At 41.8% G+C, this 16,059-nt stretch overlaps 1 long non-coding RNA gene across 1 annotated transcript in view; it reads left to right on the forward strand.

Moving 5' to 3' along the window:
* LOC122865641 overlaps nt 1–15,831 on the forward strand; it is a 117,624-nt gene extending 101,793 nt beyond the window's left edge. Inside the window, exons 2-3 of the long non-coding RNA XR_006375511.1 lie at nt 13,943–13,991; nt 14,868–15,831. This is a non-coding gene — a long non-coding RNA (uncharacterized LOC122865641). The remainder of the gene's footprint in view (nt 1–13,942; nt 13,992–14,867) is intronic.
* Nucleotides 15,832–16,059: the final 228 nt, after the last annotated feature.

The raw sequence follows: 16,059 nt of genomic DNA on the forward strand, positions 1-16,059 counted from the left end.
AGCAGCAGAACATGTTCTGCCACTGTCGTTGTTTGTGAGGCGTTTTTGTGGACCAGCTTTCTCCTGAAAGCTGATCAAAAGCTGTTTATTCGCCTCTGTGTGTGTTGTGGCACCACTGTGCAGATTTCATCTTTGTTAGTGTGTGTGTGCTCACTTGTATGTTTGTTTCTGCTTTTGCGCACACACGCATGTTTCTCTCTGTCACTACTGGCTTTAATCATCTGTAGAGCGAGGCCATGGGCAGAAGTCAGTGGTGACCCACCCACGCTTATTCAGTGCGTGTGCATGTGTGTGTGTGTGTGTGTCTCTTTATGCATCGTTCCCCTTGTACTGCAGTCCTGCTCCACTGCTAATGACCTAGCAAAGCAGCTTAATGACAAGGAACACATACTCCCTGCTGTTCTGTGGGCCACAACTAATAAGTTGGTCAGTCAAACACAGAAAGTATTGTAACCCTTTTAAAAACAAAAAAGGAATCAATAAGAACATGGCAAAGCATGAGCTGCAACGAGCCAATAAGATTTCACAGCTCTGGAGTGAAGAAAGCTCTGTCACTCAGATCTGCTCGGGTCTTTGATGGGCGGGGGGGGAGCGTGGCAGAGCACTGCAAGACCAGACTGAATAGTAAAATCTGAATTTGTTTGTTTATCTTTTACTGCTAATTCCTCATTAAAACCAGTCAGAGGCAGTAGGAGCCCTTTGATAAGAAGCAGCACAGTGTTTGCTTTACTTCTCTAAGCGCTGTCATCTGCTGGGCCCACTGTGTGAGTTGGCTGCAGACACCGAGAGACTGTGTTGATTTACCTTATTTAAAATGTATCATTTTCATACCTCCTTCGTTATTTTGTGTGTGGCTAACTGTTTACTCAGTTGTAATCTGGTGAATCAGAGCATTCAGCGCTGCTCAGACTTGGTCTCAAGTGAAGACTTCGTTTTTACACAGCACCCTGTCTGCTTCCATCTCTTACATGAAATACTGTTCACATAATTGCTCCCATGCTTGGAATGTGCATGTGTGTGCGTAGGATGAAGTGTGCGTATGTGTGTGCAGCCCACACTCTAACTCTACATGTGTGTAACAACGGCTGCATTGTATTTAAAGACAAAGCTGTATTTCATAAGGTCATTTCCCTTCACTCCTCCAGAGCACAATACCCGGACTGCGTCCATCTAAAGCCGAGACTGAGTTCAGCTCATTTTTCAATTCTGCCTCATCTCCAGGTTTTAATAAAGCCAGTCGAAGGGCTGGGAGAATTAGGGGGCTGTTGGGTGGGGGGGGGGGGGGGGGTTGGGGTTGGGGGTGGCGGCGGCGGCGTGAAAGGCACTAATTCCAGCGTCGCTTGGTGCTGGTTTGGGATCTCATTAGTGCCGTGTTGTACTGTCACACATACGAGTCCACTTGCTCAATCATAGCAAGCAAAGACCTGTTTAAATCCAAAATGAGTTTCTGGCTACAAAGTCTGATTTATGGGGGGTGCGACCCAGGAAATACCACAGACCTCTGTCTTAGTGCCCCCATTTTTTATGTTTGGAGATTGTTTTTTTTCCCCTCTCTTTCTCTCTATCCCCCACTCTTTTCCTGTTATTTGAACAATTCCTTCCTTACTTCCTCCCTTCTTCAGAAATAAAATCTGGATGAAAAATCAGACTGATCTTTCAAGTTTCAAGGGCTGGTTCATCCAAATGACCAAAAAATAAATAAAATATTTTCTCACTAATTTACATAATCTAGATCAGTTGTTCCCAAGCTGGGAGTCTGAACGCCCCAGCAGGTCACCAGATGATAAAAAGGAAAAACGTTTTTCTTACCTTTCTCTTCTCAGTTTAAAAAAAAATACTGGATAGTTTCAACTCCTCAGGTCTCATTATACAAATTATACAATTTGAAAAGAATGGTCAAATGTTTGTTTTTTTGGTCAAACTGCTCATAACTCAAGTCCATAACCTTTGATGATGGGTCACAAGTAGACTTTTTGTTTTTTATTTTAAGGACTCACAAGCCAAAAAGGCGGATAATCCACAGAACACGTTTTCAGTGAGGGACTATTTCTTCGGTATTAAGTACAGTAATTCCAATGAAATCTTAAAGCCAGTAATCTAAAACCAAAAGTGAGAAAATGTTTTTTTGGAATTTGGGTGAACCTGGTGAACTTTCATCCTTAGTTTTTATTTTATTATTCTTAGATGTTGAAGTAGTTGTACAGTAGCAGTAGTATTTTTTGTTTGGTATCCCACCATTGTTATTCTCATCTTGTCATTTTAAATATGTAGGAATTCTTTGCAAAACCCTTCAACACTGAAAATGCTTATGCGACACACACAGCGTCTTAAAAAACAGAAATCTGTAAGATACTGTAGACATTCCACTGCAAGCTCATCAAATTCATATTAATAAGATGAGCTGGGTTATTCCTTTCTCACTGCGAACACGATCTGCAGCTCAAACCATGAAACAGCCTCTCATTTGGCCCTCTCTGTAACTGTGTACCTACAGTATCTCATTTCCCTGTACACCAGTATCCTCCACACTCTCAAGAAGGGGCCTGACTATCCTCTAAATCCGCCAGGGTTTGATCATTAGGACGTACAGGAGGAATCAATCCGGTGAGTGAATTCACATCACATACACCTCCAGCTCTCATCAAATGACCTTGACTACTGCCGCCGGTGGCATCGCTTAGTTTTCGATGAGAGGCTAAGTATGATAGTAAGATGTGTGATGTGCAGATGAAGTATAGTACTGCACATTAGCGAGTTCGAAGAGGTAAATTCAAGCAGGCTAATGAATGTGCCATGCTGACTAATTTAAAGTTCAGCTCCCACGTAAAGGTAATGAGAGCCGCTGCACACTTAGAGCAGTGTTTCACTACAGGCCGGAGTCGCTGATTTGAGGTTACATCTGCACATCTGCAATGTGTGTGAGAGGACATGAGGGTGGGGCAGGTTGTCGTTGAGCTGTTAGTTAATGGTGTACTTCAGCGCGCTCAGGTCCTCATGGTGATTACCTCACCACCATGACATTGCCTGGTCTCCTGTGTCAGCTCCCAGAATGCAGAGGCCTCATCCTCAGTCATATGGAAAGACAAAGCGACGCAACATTTGCACGTGCTGTCATCTCACTGAATGCATACATAGACACTAAAACACGCTGTCACAGTGCGATACTGCAGGTCTCCTGCTCCTGCCAGCTCGGCAGCTTTGTTAACATCTTTGCCTACTGTACTACACTAGCTCCCCTATCCATATGCAGTAATAAAACGAGTGTCACCTGCATCTGACAGATATTTTTGAAAGTGAAGATGCGATATCCATAGCCAGCAGTTCTGAGAATGCAGGTGGTTCGGAGGTAGAGATGAATGTTCTTCAGACTGGGGCAAATGTCGCTGTTACACAACTGAAGAGTAATAACTGCGATGAGAGCCAACTCGTTTTTTCCCCTCTGTGCAGGAGACTGGGCAGAGTTTCAAAGCCTCCTCTTTTCTCACTCTGACTCAGTCAGAAGGAGAGAGAAGAAAAAAAGTGTCCTTCTCCCACATTCACACAGGAAATTCATCATTCTGTTTTCTGTTTGTGGACTAAAAGATTCCAGGAGCAAAAGACTAGTCTCCTCTGTTCAGTACACTGTCATTCCCCACATGTCATGGTCATCATCCCTAAACCTTTCTCACCATTCACTCACTCAAACAGAAATCCACACATGCACTTACTGTTTGACATTCCCCTGAGACTCAGATGACTTGTACGCATCAGTGCCAGAGTGACCATTGTGCACACCGTATTCAAAGCACTTGTTTATCTAAGCATACTCTTTTTATTTATTCACCTTATAATTTATTCATCCGCACATTTTGTTTTTTGAGTATATGATTCACGGTTCTGGAGCCGGGAACATGCATGCTGCAGCAAGATGTCGGGTTCGTTTTAACTAGGCTCATTAGCTGCAGAAGGCGGCACCGGTTAATTAAAATAATTCCCTGTTATCGCGGCTGCTTTGGTCAGCCAAACGATACCGGGGGACTGCTATGCAGCACAGACTGCTCTCGCTTGGCGAACGGCGCTCCTCGACCACAGCTAGCACCTAATTAGCGCTGGAGGAGGAATATTTTACCGCGAATTAACATGCCGCGCTTCGGCCTGTGCTCTAATTGACTAGCGAGCCCCATCTGAGAGCCGGTGGAAAATTGCGGCTGTAAGGCGGCTCAACTCGAGCGCAGGAGAGAAACACGCACAGAATGTTTAACCATTTCATAATTAGTGAGAATCAAAAAGCTGCTTGTTTAGTGGCGCACTTAAGTTGACTTTTATGGGCGTTGCGTACTTACTCAGAGGAGGGCCTCCCTGTGTTCTCCCATGACCTCCGCTGCACTCATTCCAGCATGAAAGCAGGTGGGGATGTTACACAGGTTAGAGGGCAACTGTGGTAAATATCCTATAATCCATGTTCAGATCAAAACTCAAAGGTCCAGCCTAATGAATGCATTTGGACAAGACATAATCCAGAGGAGTATGAAGGGATCCCACAAACACTCTGCTCATCAAGTCACTCTGTTGAATATTATTAAAACCCAAACAACCTTCAAAATACATATTTAAAACCCTGGGGTAAGCTTTAGCACATGGCGTTTTGAAAGAAAATTTTTACCACACTAATATCTGATTGGAGTTTCTTGCTGGGCAGTAGGAGAGTTGCAGTTGCAGGCTGTTGATATGACTGTGGTCTTAAAGGACAGGTTAACTTTTTTTTGTGTTCACATGCCCATATTTACATTGATAGAGTTAATGTCTGATGCAATTGTTCCTCCTGTCCATACTGGCCATGTAGAGATCCCATCCTAATGTGATTCCAATGTCCACAGTCTTTGTTCTGTGATAAAAATGCATTCTGAAGTTCAGCCAAAGCTATATGAGGCTTCAGCTGTCTGAGTTAGTCAAACCAAGTGAATATCTTCCAAAGTTTCCAAAGACTTTTTGTGTTACTATGCCTCCACTGCAGCTCACCAAGAAACTGTCGAGGGAAACAAAAAGAGCAAATTTTAACTACGGAAGATACCTACTTCATTTGACTAATTCATATTAGCTATAGCTGAACTTTAGAATTAATTTTTACATAGAACAAGAACGGTGAATTTTGACCCCCATCTTTTACACTGGAGTAGCACCAGGAAAGGATCTTCTCACAGTTAATATGGAGAGCGATCATCTTGAAATTATGGAGGAATAATTACAACAACCAATAACTCTTTCAATGTACATACAGTATGGACATGTGAGTATTGTGAATCTATCCTTTAAAAAGGTCTAAATCAGAAGGAGTCCTATTTCTTAACCCATGAATTCCTCACTGAGTGCTGAAAAAAGGCAAGTAAGGCGAGTAAATGGAGAAAGTAATGTAAAAATAGAGCTACCGTTTTCTAATAAGGCATACTTTATACAGGGGTTATGACTTGTAACAAATATAATGTAATTTTGCTTAATAAATAATTTATTAATACTTTATAGATAATAAGCCATTTGAAATTAACCAAGCACATTTTTTGGCTTGCCAAATTGTGAAAATTCCATTTGGCTGGTGCATATCCTCCAGCATAACTCCTTTTTTTTGTCTTTCTAGCATGTTTGGCAATCTCTTCAAAGTGTGCACAATTTTGTATTGCAATTCCATAAAGATGTTTTAAAAAACTGTCAAAATCAAAGCAGCAGAGGTCAAACATATCCTGATTTTAGTCCATAATATATCAAGCTCCAAAAACACTGGATACTACAATCCCCATAATGCAATCTATAGCGTATTTTTCCGTCCCTATGCCCAAACTGAGCCAGCTCTGATGATATCACTATCATTACAGTAATGATGTGTTTTTTTGAGTTTGCAAAGCACCTCCGGAGCCACAGAAGACCTTATGCAACAGTTTTTCCAGCCTGAGTAGTACTAACCATGACTAGTAAACTGTTTTTGATGTGTAAAATGGTTGGAGATATGTTTCATTCACAGTACAGTTTATGCAGCACAAACACATTTCACTGAGTGTGTATTATGGGTTCTTGTGCAGATTAGTGGATGTTATGCTACTGTAATCAGTTTATAAAACTGGAAACATTTGCCCAATATTCCCTCTGATATATCTGAGATAACTACTGTGACTAATACATTGCTCTTTTCAGCAGAAAAGATGTCTCTTTTTTCTCTCCCTCTGTTTCTCTCCTTTGCTTTTTCTCCCTTTTGTCTCTCTGTGCAGAGCTGTAACAACATTGTCACATTTTAACATATTGGTTGTGAGGAGAGTGGGTGGGAGCGCTGACTCTTCTTAAGAATGTTTTTTTTTAATCCATGTATTTGCATGGTGATGTTTGTTCTCGGCATGCTAATCTTGCAGTCAACACTGGTAAAGCTCGAGTTGTGTATTTCAGAGACCCAGGGATCTTTTGATCAGACCAGCGCTGCCTGCTGAGTCCCTTCGCAACGCTACCGAGGCTTGTTTGCAGCTGCACACACTGTATGCACAGGCTGCTGCTGGAGTAGTCCCTCACATACAGGGGTTCACACACACCTGTGCATTAACATTTCTCACAGAGGAACAGAAAAATGTCTTTGTCCACATTCTGATAATGAAAGCAGAAGTATGAAGGTACACATGGCCTGCACACTCACATACATCCATTCATAGTGCCTTAAAAAAAAAACATACTACAGGTCATCTTTACCTTGCACTTTCTGGGGTTGACACACATACACACACACACATTTGAGCCCACTCACTGACACATGAAAGCAGACACAGAGGCGAGCACCCTCCGCAGGCCTCAGGGAGCTCTAATGGCCTTGTAGAGTGCAGTCAGGGAGAGTGAGGGTGAAGAGCAGAGCAAGGTGAAGGCGCATAGCTCCACTTCCAGTTAAACACACACACACATGCACGTGAACATCTGTGTGCTTAGACACAATGTGTCACACCAGCACAGTGAAAAGTAGAACCACAGAAAAAGCGCACAACTCACAAACATGCCACTACAAGCAGAATTCAGTGCAACACACTCTCTCTCTCTCTCACACACACACACACAAACACACAAACACACAAACACACACACTGCATTGCTACAGTCAAGCAGCCCTGTCCTGATGAAGCTGCTGTTTCTAAAAGGAACAGAACATGAATTATGCACGTTCGTCTTCACATGAGGGTTTTTCTCCTTCTTCGCCGCATTCCTCTAAGCCAGCTGTTTTCTATTTCTCTTCTGACTTTCCTCCACTCTCTCTTTCACTCTTTTAAACTCCTCTTCTCATCTCAAACACTTCTATCCTTTTCACTTTAAATCATGTCTCCCAAAAAACTGCAAGTCTCCCTCCTCGCTCCTGCATGCTTCCCCCCAGGCTCCCCCACGCTTCTCCTTTTCCGCTCTCTGCTGCACCCACTAACCCTTTTTCCGTCTCTTTATCTTTGTCTTGATGTTGCGCACACACACTTTTCTTCTCTCTCTCTCTCCCTCACCATCTCTCTGTATTTCTGCTCACTTATCCCCATGGTTCGAGTGCTGAGCAGAGGAAGGAAAGAGGGCCAGTGCTGCTCCAGTCGTATCGGATTCTCATAAGTGTGTGAAAGAAGAGAAGCGGACGTCTTACAGTTTGTCATTTGCCCCTGCGGCTCAAGTTTCCCTATTAAAGACGTCTGTGACAAATGTCAGAGGGATCTGCAACCGTCAAATTGTGCAATGTTTGTTTGTTTGTGAAGAAGGTGGTGTGTATTTGTACGAGTGTGGTGACAGAGAGGGTGAGAGAAATTTGATTTTTACACCAACACCTTATCTAACAGCTACAGTACATGTGCATGTTAAAGGGTTGGTTAACCCCTGGCTGCAATGAAAAAATACATTTTTAAAAAATCCAACAGAAATATCTCCTTCCAGAAACAATGTCCCTGTTACTCTGGATAATCTACAGAGTAACAAGGACATCTACACTGTGATCAATTGTCACTGGAACTACTTTCTTCAAAGAAATAGTCCCCAAGAAAAGTGTTCCCACTAAATTGTGTGGATTATCTAGAGTAACAGTGTAGGACACTGTTTCTGTAAGGACATGTTGCTTTTCAAAGTATAAGGCTGGCAATATTCTATGTTCAATATTTTATTTTTGTCAACAAATGTGGAACTGCAACTTCCAGGTTCAAGTAAGAAAAACCTCATTCAGGGATGGTAACATTTAAAAAAAAAAAATCTAATATCTTTTATGTAATTTCTCTGTTTTTAGCAGCCTTTAACAGACACTATTTCCCACAAGTCAACTCTTTACTGCTGTGTAGTATCTTTATCTATGTAGCCCGAAGCACAAGACCTTTGCGGGTTAAACGTCACCAGCTCGATAGAAGAGGCCAGTCGAGAGGCCGTGGTTTGTCTAGACATGGCTGTAAGCAGGGATGGACAGGGAGGGCCACGCTAGCCATAAAATTTGTTACAAACATTATTGTGCCCCTCAGGACAAATTGTAATAACTTCTCCTGACTTTTCATCTAGCACCATCAAAATTTTAATTTGTCTAATACTTTGGTTCATGACTAAATACCTGCAAAACTAATGACGTTCCCATCCACTAGCGTGGCTGCAAACTCTTAGTCTTGTTTAGACAGCAGAGATAGAAAAAGGGAAATATATTGGAAGATATTAGAAGAGAGTGGATGAATAACATGGATAACTACATAACCAGTAGTTATGATGACTTATTGAACGTGCCCCCACATTGGTAAAAATTAGTGGGAGCTGTAGTTTTTCCTGAAAAAATCACAAATGGTTCAAATTCTACTATCACATGCTATAGTAGATACTAATACATTTTAGAATTAGGATAGTAAACCCCAGGAACGTGTTTAATGTTTTATGAAAGATATGTTATAGAGGAGATTGCGTTGAGTTACACAAGCTGGTGGCACAACAGCTAGCCTGGAGGTGATGTTAGGTCTTTCAGCTAAAGACCTAAATCTTGACCTAAACGTTTTTTTAAAAGTAATTTCCTAAAACTGCATTGTTGTTTTTAGTACTATAAGGGACTATTGTCAGCTGCGGATTAATACACATTTGGTGCTCTAGTGAGTATAGTAGCAGGATGATGTATTTGGGATTGATTCAAAATAAGCTACAGTGCCCAAATTCACCATAATAAATGAACATGTCACACAGTGCAATAGTGTGGCTCGTTTATGTGTTTTTAGTAGTTTTTGAATGGCTATGCTGATCTATGGAAACAATACTTGTTAGCAGCATAAATTCATTGTTGGTTTTGGTCATGTCATGGGATTTTGTGACAGTAAGAAAAATATCACCAGCCTTTTTTTTTCTTTTTTTAATCTGAGTAATAATTCCATTCACCTCAATTGTATTGAGTTGGAGGCAGAAATTTCAAAAAGATCAGAGCAGTTGCTGGAATCAAGAGCCAAAAAAGTCACCTCTCTTCCGAGTAGTGTGGTGAGAAGTCACCAGTGGGCCAATCACAGCGGCCATTTTCCTCTCTCCCTCAAAGCAGCTGCTTTGTCCTTGCTGGATCGATCTGGAGTGGCATTGTCGGGTCGGTTGTGCTGTGCCCCTGTCAGCAGGGAATCGAGGCGTTCCTAACAGGAGCACGTCACACCGCCCCAGCTCCCCTTCAGGGTCCAGATCCACCCAGCTCCAGAACACATGTGGTCTGGCCCACTGCCATCTCTACAGCAGCAGCACACACATGACCACAGTAGCTGAGTCTGACTGTGTGTGACAGTGTATGTGTTTTCATGCAGCTAAAGTTTATGACCTTGTTTGTACCTGTGGGATGACAGAAGGCCCTCACATTGGGGAGCTTTTCTGTCACTACAACAAAAAGATTACCCCTTTTATTCTTCAAGGGCAATATTTGAGTTTGGACAAGATTTTCATTCTGTCTGTACACCTAGGGTTGTTGTTTTTACAACACAGAGGTCTTTTATACAAAGAATTATTAAGATGTTGAACAGAGAGTGTCATGATGAACTGATTTTTGCACTTCCTCCTTAAGCAGGGAGGTGGGTTAAAGGGATAGAGAGATGAAAGACTAGTGAGTGATGGTGAAGATCTCTGCATTGTTAACCTCACAGCACCCTGTTCTCCTCCACTTGAATACAGACATGCTGCTTCCCACTCAGTCCCATTACCTCAGTTGTCCTTCTGTTGCCTTAACAATACTCAAACTCACATAGTCTCCAATTATGGGTGAGACAAGCAGAGATAAGGTGTTTACACACAGGTTAGAGCAGCCGCACAGATTTTGGAATTAACCCCCATAGATGAAACCTTGTTCTGTTTTGTTACCTTTCTCCCCTCTTCCTCACCCCTCCTCTCCTCCCAAAGCAACCACAGAGCCTGTTGCGCAATGGCCCGTAATTTTTCTAGCTCTTGTTCGGACATCTTTTTGTGTTTAATCGTGGGAGATTGAAAGGATTAAGCTGGAGATTAAGTATGGCGGGATTACACTGACCCCGTTATCGGGAGGCCTCTGGGATGGGATGAGGGGAAAGAGGTGCAGTAAAGGGAGGTGGAGGAGGGAGAGAACCATGGGACCTGTCGGGGTAGATGAGGGTGGATAAATGACGAGAGAGAGATGGAAGAGGAGAGGAAAGGGGGAGTTGGGAAGGGATTTGGGAGATAATTGTGTGGGATCAGAGATGTGTGAGGAATAGAAAAGATAGTGGGGTAACAGTAAAAGATTTCACTGGGCAGGGCCATGAGAAGGGAAAGGGAGGTAGATGAAAGGACAGAAAGTGCTTTTTGAGAGGTGTGGCACGCACAGAAGGTTAAAGGATAATTCTGGTTTATTACAATTTGGGTTACTGCTTGGCCATCCATTCAATTGGTAATAATACGATTATAATACTAAGTTAACATCACTAAAAAAAGTGAAATGGGGCAAGAAACATGAGCAGTCCGACGATCATACAGGTTTTAAATAAATCCCCAGGTTAGACAATTTATTTGGAAGAAAAAACTACAGCAAAGTGTAAAATTGTTACCTAAACTGTTGCGCAGTTTTTTCATGTGCAATGAGGGATTATTGCCAGCATTTCTGGTGTGCTTGCTTTCAGTTTTACCAAGAATGAAAATGTAAGGAATGGATTAAACCATGTGTTTGTCTGCTCTAACGTAAGCTGCAAACATTAGCATGTCTGACTAACTAGCTTACTAGTTAATAGGTAGGTAGGTAGGTAGGTAGGTAATAGTACCCCAGTAACCTATCTTTACATACAAAGCCAATAGTTAGCATTTCATTAACTAACTACATTATTTTGGTGGGTTACAGGTGATGTTAGAAAAAGCCAGTCAGTTCTGTCATATCCACTGTGTAGTAATCCAGTGCTGTGTGGCAGCCGGTCCTGGATGCTACTATATCAGAGTTTAGGGTAATGTTTGCAGCTCTGTCCTGCTCCTTATTGGATTTGGGGAAGTTTAAACTCCAGCAACTCTAGAAACACTCATTACCTGTTGTTTATTACATGTCTTCTACATAGTTCATCAACTGTTGAGGATGTTGACTGTTTGCCTAGGACATGTAGCGTTACCCTCAGTCTTTTACCACTATATGATGTATGTAGCCATCAAGTGCATATTTAAGACATTTTTACAGGATTCTCCTTTTAAATAAAGATGAAGTTTTACAAACATTCACTGAATATTTTGTACATTTGCTGATAGCCATATATATATACAAATATTTCTCCTGTTAATCTTTTTCCACAAGTTACAGGTTGTACCTTTGCAATATGTACGTTAGCAAGATTTGTACACACTTGAACCCATTAACACAGTTCAAATTAAAAGTTGCACTGCAGTTGGTGAACGTGTGCATGCTCTCGTCACCGACAAATGGGAAAACGCATTCACACTTTCAGGTTCTCACGTAAGCAATAACACATGCACAGACACTTACATGCACACACAAACACATACGCCCATACAAAGTGGCTTATTACAAACCCACATCCCATATTGAGGGATTTATTAATCAGATTCTGTGTCATCTCTGCTTTTCCTTGTTTCATTCATTTAGAACTGCCAGTTTTGGTTTAGCTGGAAGTCAGAACAGATTTATCGGAGCTATGGAGGAGAATCATTATAATGTGTCTGAACAGGGAGAGGGAGAACATGACAGAGCAGAGGCAAATGGAGAGACACTACAGTCGTAGTGGATGGAGACCTTGAGTCTGCAGCATCATTCACTCACAATTGCCACATCATGCCACAGTCATTGTATTGACGATGAGTAACAGTCTATTCATAAAAGTGCCTCTTAAAAATCTGTTGTATCTAGTGGATTGATAACACAGTTCAAGTTCAATTCAAAAACATTTCACAAAACATCTTCATGCATATGGCCATAAAATGAAAGATCTGCCGGTAAAGAAAATGTGAATATAGCGTATGCCATTCAGGCAGACTGATAGGCACTTCTTCTGCATCCACATCCTGTCCTCCTTGTTTACTCCAGCTCTCTTTTGCATTGGCTACAATACCTTGATGTCACCCATCGATTGTCAGCAGTTAGAGAGACGTGCACAATGCCCTGATTAGCATACAATTAGGATTGACCTGCTGCCCCTGGGACCGGACGGAGCGAGGTATGGATGGATGGAGGGTTTTAGAGGGAAGAAGGGAGGGAGGGAACAGCAGCCTGACACAGTGGCTTCTGTTTCTGCTGACACATGCAGGACAGTGGTGGGGTCTCAGAGGGCACCGTGGGCCAAGGTGTGCCAAACCTGTATTGACGTCTGGGAGAGGTGTCTCGGCCACACTGACGGACGCCACTATGAGGGCTTAATGACGGTCCCAGCCAGGGAAAAGGTGTATAAATGTGTGTCTGTTTGTGCCAGTGTCTGTTAAGTGGGTTAGAGAAGTGATTGAGGACTTTTTGACAACAACACTTTGTCCAGCAAATATAGATGGAAAATACACTTCAGGTGATTCTAGGGCTGCAACTAACATAATTTTCTCTATCCATTAACCTGTGGATTATTTTTCTGTTTATAAAATGTCAGAAATGAGTGAAAATCACAATTTCCCAGAGCCCAAGGTGACACCTTCAGATAGCTTGTTTTGTCTCACCAACAATACACAACCCAAACATATTCAGTTTGCAGTGATATAAAACAGAGAAAATCAGCAAATCCTCACATTTAAGAGGCTGTAAAGAGCAAATGTTTGCCTTTTTTGCTGGATAAATGACAATTAACCAGTTATGACTAATCACTAATAGATTAACCAATTAATGTTTCAGCATTAGGTGATTCCAATTTTTGCCATGCTAAATGAAGATGGTAACCACGGTAAACATTATACCTGCTAAACATCAGCATGTTATCATTCTCATTGTGAGCATGTTAGAGTGATGGTGTTATTATTTAGCTCAAAGCACTGCTGTGTCTCACAGAACCGCTAGTATGGCTGTAGACACTTCGTCTTGTTGAAGAACATTATCTAAAGTAATAGCTCAATAATTAATTAATAATAAATTGAATTCTTGACAGAGGAGCCCAGTGATTGAAACTTGCTCCTACTGTGCAGGCAATTTGTTTTAGTGTTTGTGAAACAGCAAAAATAACTCTGGAAACTTAATTTCAGAATACACAGAAATATTTACAAGTCAAGTCAGAGTAAATTATTTGAACTTTGTCTTTTTGAACTGGGTAAATGGTTGCAGGTGACTCACTGCGGTTAACTGTCCACAAATTCATATGAGTAGAGCATGCTGAAATATAAAAATGTTCAACTGAAATGAAGCATTGCTTTGGGAAACTGTTGTAATTCTCTTGCTGGCCTCTTAATGACCTCACATGCCTGTACTTTAATGGAGATTTATATGTTTGAAGATGTGACCTTTCTATGATGTCCTCTGGTGTGATCTGTTGTCATCTCACTCTTCCCATTCTTCTCTCCTCTCCTGACACACCTATAGGCCCGGGCCGGCTACCTCTGCAGCTGCAGCAGCGAAGCCTTAATCAGAGGTGCGTATCAATAATATCGAACCCAGAAATCCCCTTGTGTCCCATGGCGTTGGTTCTGATGCATTGATGTAATATTGACGGAAGCAGGGCGGCCAACAGTGACAAATTAAAATGTCAGCGGTGGCAAAGGTGAGCCTCGCCCTTGCTCTCCTCGCCGTGTCCTTAAGGTGAGGTGACAGGCCATCAGCTGAACGATTCCTGATAAAATGCTGACACCTCACTCAAACACACACCAACAAGGACATCGGTGACAAGGGGAATTGCATATTGAAAGGAAGTGAGTCAGGTGAAAGGACAAGTAGGGGGATAAACTGTGACATAATGGTTTAATAATAGCATTATGGTTAGTGATATTGGTTATAATGGAGCTAAAACTGTCAGTGTGCAACTCACATATTATCAGTTATTTAGCCACTCCTTTACATCTCAGGAAAAGTACTGAGTACTGAACACTGTAATTACACAAATGAGAGCGTTTTCCAAGAATCAAATGAATATTGTAATTTTAAATTACAATGCTGGTGCACAGTTGTGTCATTTAGCATGAGTAGGCTTGATGCACATTAATTTCATGCAGTGTGTTTGGAGGAGTGAGATGAATTGAAGACAGAGTAACGGAGGACACGAGTGCTAGGCATGCTGTCAACACTTAAATATCATTAGGCCTGTGCGTGCGCTCCCACCCGTCTGCCCACACACGCGATACACAGATAGAGTATATGATAACTGATCGAGCTTGCAAGAACTTAAGCCTCCTCGTCTCTCGTCTGACTCTCTTTTGACTATTTTGACAGTTGATCTGGCTGTAAATGTGGCTACTTATAAATGTACCCCCCCGCACATTAATCTGTCAATGTCATTCTTCTGATGTTCCAGCTGTTCTCTGGTGGTAATGGTGCGGCATTGTTGATGAGCATAACTCTGACAGCCAACTGTCCAACAAGCCGGGGACATCTATGGAAGCCCGGCCTCAAGAGGACCCTCATCAGCCAACCAGGGTCAAGGACTGCTCCATTTAAGTTAGATCTGCATTAAGTCATTGTGTTTACATGACATGCATCCTAACTTCCAGGGACTAACGACTGCCTCAACTGTAAGGGTGTCTGGTTTCCCAGGCCAGAAGACTGCTCTGATATCCTGCTGTTGTAAGTAATGGATGGAGGGAGTGGTACTGTCGGTATCAGGTTTGTTTTATTCATGTTCACTGTTGCAATATTAAGCCAGCTATTGAGCCATCCTTGACTGACCTGTACTGAGCCTCTGCAGTATCAACAGACCAACTCCTCACCTCACTTCTCTGTAGCTCAGATTCAGCCTGATCACCATGAGCTGTAGTCTAATTTATGCATCAGCATGCGATTTACGGAACAACCATTAGCATAGCATCTGTCAACACAGTCCTATACATCTTGAGAAAAATGGTTTTATATGAGGATACATTTGCATCATTCTGCCTGTAACTTGAAACAGATATAAAATTGTTTTGCAAGTGGCATTGTGATATGATGCTAATGCATTTAAAAACAGAAATATGGGCAGTAAAAGGCAAACAGGTCAGCTACTTCCACCCCCCACTGCTGCTCCAATCCCCTCACTCATTCTCCGATAAACAAACGACACTGAGTTTGTTTTGTCCTCTACTAAAAGTCGCCTGTCATTGAATGTTTGGCATCATCCACATGAATCAATAAAATAAATATATTACCGTCTTAGATTCGTAAAATCCACCTGCACATTTTACTGTACAATTTGTGCAACATTGTAATACTTCTTGTGTGCTTTAGACGATAAGCATTTAAAGTCAACAGTTCATTTTCTTTTCACCTCCATGATAATCAAGTTTGAGGTCTGGCTTAGCTTTTATTGTAATTATACTGTCCTCGCAATGAGTAGTCCTTATTCCAAAGCTAAACAGTTAGCTAACAGTGTGTCCTCCAATAAACACAAACTTTTCTTGGATATTTATTGTCCGTTTTGAGTATTTTATAATGCATTGAAATAAAGGATTTTATTTTATTAATTAAGCTCTTCACATCTCCAACAGATTCTGCATCAGTGAGAAAATGTG

The sequence above is a fragment of the Siniperca chuatsi genome, linkage group LG18 (genome assembly GCF_020085105.1).
Source record: "Siniperca chuatsi isolate FFG_IHB_CAS linkage group LG18, ASM2008510v1, whole genome shotgun sequence".
NCBI lineage: Eukaryota > Metazoa > Chordata > Actinopteri > Centrarchiformes > Sinipercidae > Siniperca > Siniperca chuatsi.